The 5854-nt window shown below is 66.6% G+C and overlaps 1 pseudogene; it reads right to left on the reverse strand.

Moving 5' to 3' along the window:
- Positions 1-4707: 4707 nt before the first annotated feature.
- On the reverse strand, positions 4708-5726 carry LOC142004591 (uncharacterized; annotated as a pseudogene).
- Positions 5727-5854: the final 128 nt, after the last annotated feature.

Genomic DNA, 5854 nt, shown 5'->3' on the forward strand with positions numbered 1-5854 from the left:
GACAGACAGCCGGGGGGGGCGTACAGAGGTGAACAGACAGACAGACAGACAGCCGGGGGGCGCGTACAGAGGTGAACAGACAGACAGACAGCCGGGGGGGGGCGTACAGAGGTGAACAGACAGACAGACAGACAGCCGGGGGGGGCGTACAGAGGTGAACAGACAGACAGCCGGGGGGGGCGTACAGAGGTGAGCAGACAGACAGACAGACAGCCGGGGGGGGCGTACAGAGGTGAACAGACAGACAGACAGACAGCCGGGGGGGGGCGTACAGAGGTGAGCAGACAGACAGACAGACAGCCGGGGGGGGGCGTACAGAGGTGAGCAGACAGACAGACAGACAGCCGGGGGGGGGGCGTACAGAGGTGAACAGACAGACAGACAGACAGCCGGGGGGGGCGTACAGAGGTGATCAGACAGACAGACAGACAGCCGGGGGGGGCGTACAGAGGTGAACAGACAGACAGACAGACAGCCGGGGGGGGGCGTACAGAGGTGAGCAGACAGACAGACAGACAGCCGGGGGGGGGGCGTACAGAGGTGAGCAGACAGACAGACAGACAGCCGGGGGGGGGGCGTACAGAGGTGAACAGACAGACAGACAGACAGCCGGGGGGGGCGTACAGAGGTGAGCAGACAGACAGACAGACAGCCGGGGGGGGCGTACAGAGGTGAACAGACAGACAGACAGCCGGGGGGGGCGTTCAGAGGTGAACAGACAGACAGACAGACAGCCGGGGGGGGCGTACAGAGGTGAGCAGACAGACAGACAGACAGCTGGGGGGAGCGTACAGAGGTGAGCAGACAGACAGACAGACAGCCGGGGGGGGGCGTACAGAGGTGAACAGACAGACAGACAGACAGCCGGGGGGGGGCGTACAGAGGTGAACAGACAGACAGACAGACAGCCGGGGGGGGCGTACAGAGGTGAACAGACAGACAGACAGACAGCCGGGGGTGGGGCGTACAGAGGTGAGCAGACAGACAGACAGACAGCCGGGGGGGGCGTACAGAGGTGAACAGACAGACAGACAGACAGCCGGGGGGGGGCGTACAGAGGTGAACAGACAGACAGACAGCGGGGGGGGCGTACAGAGGTGAACAGACAGACAGACAGACAGCCGGGGGGGGCGTACAGAGGTGAGCAGACAGACAGACAGACAGCCGGGGGGGGGCGTACAGAGGTGAGCAGACAGACAGACAGACAGCCGGGGGGGGGCGTACAGAGGTGAGCAGACAGACAGACAGACAGCGGGGGGGGCATACAGAGGTGAGCAGACAGACAGACAGACAGCCGGGGGGGGGCGTACAGAGGTGAGCAGACAGACAGACAGACAGCCGGGGGGGGGCGTACAGAGGTGAGCAGACAGACAGACAGACAGCCGGGGGGGGCGTACAGAGGTGAGCAGACAGACAGACAGACAGCTGGGGGGGGCGTACAGAGGTGAGCAGACAGACAGACAGACAGCTGGGGGGCGCGTACAGAGGTGAGCAGACAGACAGACAGACAGCCGGGGGGGGCGTACAGAGGTGAACAGACAGACAGACAGACAGCCGGGGGGGGCGTACAGAGGTGAACAGACAGACAGACAGACAGCCGGGGGGGGCGTACAGAGGTGAACAGACAGACAGACAGACAGACAGCCGGGGGGGGGCGTACAGAGGTGAACAGACAGACAGACAGCCGGGGGGGGCGTACAGAGGTGAACAGACAGACAGACAGCCGGGGGGGGGCGTACAGCGTCACACGAGGTCACACCCAGCTTTCCCGTTCCCAGCCTCAGGGACAACGATTATTGTCCCGTCGCCGGTTCTTTGCTCCCGACGGTGAACGTTTCACCTCCCACGCGCCGGGCACAGGCCAGGCCTGAGATCCCTTCCCGGGGGGCACGGGGACGCCAGCCCTGGGGGAGGACGCGGGCAGGGCCGGGGCGGAGGCCAGGCCTGAGATCCCTTCCCGGGGGGCACGGGGACGCCAGCCCTGGGGGAGGACGCGGGCAGGGCCGGGGCACAGGCCAGGCCTGAGATCCCTTCCCGGGGGGCACGGGGCCGCCAGCCCTGGGGGAGGACGCGGGCAGGGCCGGGGCACAGGCCAGGCCTGAGATCCCTTCCCGGGGGGCACGGGGCCGCCAGCCCTGGGGGAGGACGCGGGCAGGGCCGGGGCGGAGGCCAGGCCTGAGATCCTTTCCCGGGGGGCACGGGGCCGCCAGCCCTGGGGGAGGACGCGGGCAGGGCCGGGGCGGAGGCCAGGCCTGAGATCCCTTCCCGGGGGGCACGGGGCCGCCAGCCCTGGGGGAGGACGCGGGCAGGGCCGGGGCGGAGGCCAGGCCTGAGATCCTTTCCCGGGGGGCACGGGGCCGCCAGCCCTGGGGGAGGACGCGGGCAGGGCCGGGGCGGAGGCCAGGCCTGAGATCCCTTCCCGGGGGGCACGGGGACGCCAGCCCTGGGGGAGGACGCGGGCAGGGCCGGGGCAGAGGCCAGGCCTGAGATCCCTTCCCGGGGGGCACGGGGACGCCACCCCTGGGGGGAGGACGCGGGCAGGGCCGGGGCGGAGGCCAGGCCTGAGATCCCTTCCCGGGGGGCACGGGGCCGCCAGCCCTGGGGGAGGGACGCGGGCAGGGCCGGGGCGGAGGCCAGGCCTGAGATCCCTTCCCGGGGGCACGGGGCCGCCAGCCCTGGGGGAGGACGCGGGCAGGGCCGGGGCGGAGGCCAGGCCTGAGATCCCTTCCCGGGGGGCACGGGGCCGCCAGCCCTGGGGGAGGACGCGGGCAGGGCCGGGGCGGAGGCCAGGCCTGAGATCCCTTCCCGGGGGGCACGGGGACGCCAGCCCTGGGGGAGGACGCGGGCAGGGCCGGGGCGGAGGCCAGGCCTGAGATCCCTTCCCGGGGGGCACGGGGACGCCAGCCCTGGGGGAGGACGCGGGCAGACGACAGCCATTGTCCGCTGCCCCCCCACCATTGTCCCGTCTCCTTCCGGCCAAAGCCGGGTCCTGGCCGTAGCCCCCCTCCGGTTGCCCTCCAGCAGCGAAGAGCCAGCGGGAGAGGTCGTCAGCAGAGCCGAGCGCGGGAGAGGCCATCGGCGCGGCTGGAAACCAGAGAGGAGTGGGACAGGGCCCCATGGATGGCACCGCCCTTCGGGGCCTGTCTCCGAGAGCCGCCTGGCCCTCGGCCAGCCCTCTGTCCCCACGTGAACCCCCAGAGCCCCTCTGCCGGCAGCACACCCCGCCGGCCGGCGCCCGGAGCCTCAGCTCCAGCCCACACGCGGGGAGCCGCCCGCCGGAGGACAGGCCGGCTCGTGCGGCTCGAGCGCCTGAGGGGCACGTCCGTACGCCCCAAGGCCGGAGCACGGCCACCCACCACCCGGCGGCTCTCCGGCCCCAAGCCGGGGCCATGCTCCGAAAGTCGGCCTGCTCGGCAGGGAGACGCGGAGCGACAGAGAGAGACGCCGGCAGGGTGTGGGGGGCCAGCCGGCCGGCCGGCCAGGAGGAGACCGTGTGTGGGGATAGAGAGACAGATAAATACGGTTATGGGGATACATGGATAGATATGGTGTGTGGGGATGGATAGATAGACAGATAGATATGGTGTGTGGGGATGGATGGATGGATAGATATGGTGTGTGGGGATGGATAGATAGACAGATAGATATGGTGTGTGGGGATGGATAGATAGATAGATAGATACGGTGTGTGGGGATGGATGGATAGATAGATAGATACGGTGTGTGGGGATGGATAGATAGATATGGTGTGTGGGGAAGGATGGATAGATAGATAGATATGGTGTGTGGGGATGGATAGATAGATGGATAGATAGATAGATATGGTGTGTGGGGATGGATGGATAGATAGATAGATATGGTGTATGGGGATGGATGGATGGATAGAAAGATAGATAAGGTGTGTGGGGATGGATGGATAGATAGATAGATAGATAGATATGGTGTGTGGGGATGGATGGATAGATAGATACGGTGTGTGGGGATGGATAGATAGATACGGTGTGTGGGGATGGATAGATAGATATGGTGTATGGGGATGGATGGATGGATAGAAAGATAGATAAGGTGTGTGGGGATGGATAGATAGATAGATAGATAGATATGGTGTGTGGGGGATGGATGGATAGATAGATACGGTGTGTGGGGATGGATAGATAGATAGATACGGTGTGTGGGGATGGATAGATGGATGGATAGATAGATAAGGTGTGTGGGGATGGATAGATAGATAGATGGATAGATATGGTGTGTGGGGATGGATGGATAGATAGATACGGTGTGTGGGGATGGATAGATAGATAGATACGGTGTGTGGGGATGGATAGATGGATGGATAGATAGATAAGGTGTGTGGGGAAGGATAGATAGATAAGGTGAGTGGGGATGGATGGATGGATAGATAAGGTGTGTGGGGAAGGATGGATAGATAGATAGATACGGTGTGTGGGGATGGATAGATAGATGGATAGATATGGTGTGTGGGGATGGATAGATAGATAGATACAGTGTGTGGGGATGGATGGATGGATAGATAGATAGATAAGGTGTGTGGGGATGGATAGATAGATAAGGTGAGTGGGGATAGATGGATAGATTGATACCCCCAGACTCCCCATAGACACCCCATCTGCCCACAAACACCCCCAGACACTCTTTCTACCCCGCAGACAGCTCATGGAGATTCCCCTCTCGCAGGGGTGAGGGAGCTCAGGAGGGGTGGAGGCTGTGGGGTGGGGAGCAGATGCTGGAAGGGGGACATGGAGGGAGGATGTGGGAGGGTGGGGGAGGAGGAAGCTGCAGGGGTGGGGGGCAGAGGATGAAGGGGTGGGGGAGGAGGATGTTGTGGGGGGGTGCGGGGGAGGAGGATGCGGGGGCGGGGGGAGGATGCTGTGGGGGAGCAGGGGGTGCGGGGGGAGGAGGATGTGGCGTGTGGGGGGAGGATGCTGCAGGGGAGCGGGGGATGCGGGGGGAGGATGCTGCGGGGGGAGGAGGAAGTGGGGGTGGGGGAGGAGGATGCGGGGGGCGGGGGAGGACGCTGTGGGGGAGCAGGGGGTGCGGGGGGAGGAGGATGTGGGGGGCAGGGGGAGGATGCTGCGGGGGAGCAGGGGTGCGGGGGGAGGAGGATGTGGGGGGCGGGGGGAGGATGCTGTGGGGGGAGGAGGAAGTGGGGGTGGGGGAGGATGCTGTGGGGGAGCAGGGGATGCGGGGGGAGGATGCTGCGGGGGGTGCGGGGGGAGGAGGATGCGGGGGCGGGGGGAGGATGCTGTGGGGGGAGGAGGAAGTGGGGGTGGGGGAGGATGCTGTGGGGGAGCGGGGGATGCGGGGGAGGATGCTGCGGGGGGGGGGAGGAGGATGCGGGGGCGGGGGGAGGATGCTGCGGGGGAGCAGGGGTGCGGGGGGGAGGAGGATGCGGGGGCAGGGGTGCGGGGTGAGGATGCTGCGGGGGAGCGGGGGGGCGGGGGAGGAGGATGTGGGGGGCGGGAGGAGGATGCTGCGGGGGGCGGGGGGGCGGGGGGAGGAGGATGTGGGGGGCGGGAGGAGGATGCTGCGGGGGAGCGGGGGATGCGGGGGGAGGAGGATGTGGGGGGCGGGGGTGGATGCTGCGGGGCTTGCGGGGGGGCGGGGGATGCGGGGGGAGGAGGATGCGGGGGGCGGGGGGAGGATGCTGTGGGGGGAGGAGGAAGTGGGGGTGGAGGAGGAGGATGCGGGGGGCGGGGGGAGGATGCTGCGGGGCTTGCGGGGGGGCGGGGGATGCGGGGGGAGGAGGAAGTGGGGGGCGGGGGGAGGAGGAGGCGGGGGGGACGCGGGGGGCGGGGGAGGAGGAGGAGGCGGGGGGCCGAGGGGGGCTGCGCAG

Source organism: Carettochelys insculpta, chromosome 32 (genome assembly GCF_033958435.1).
Source record: "Carettochelys insculpta isolate YL-2023 chromosome 32, ASM3395843v1, whole genome shotgun sequence".
Taxonomy (NCBI): Eukaryota; Metazoa; Chordata; order Testudines; family Carettochelyidae; genus Carettochelys; species Carettochelys insculpta.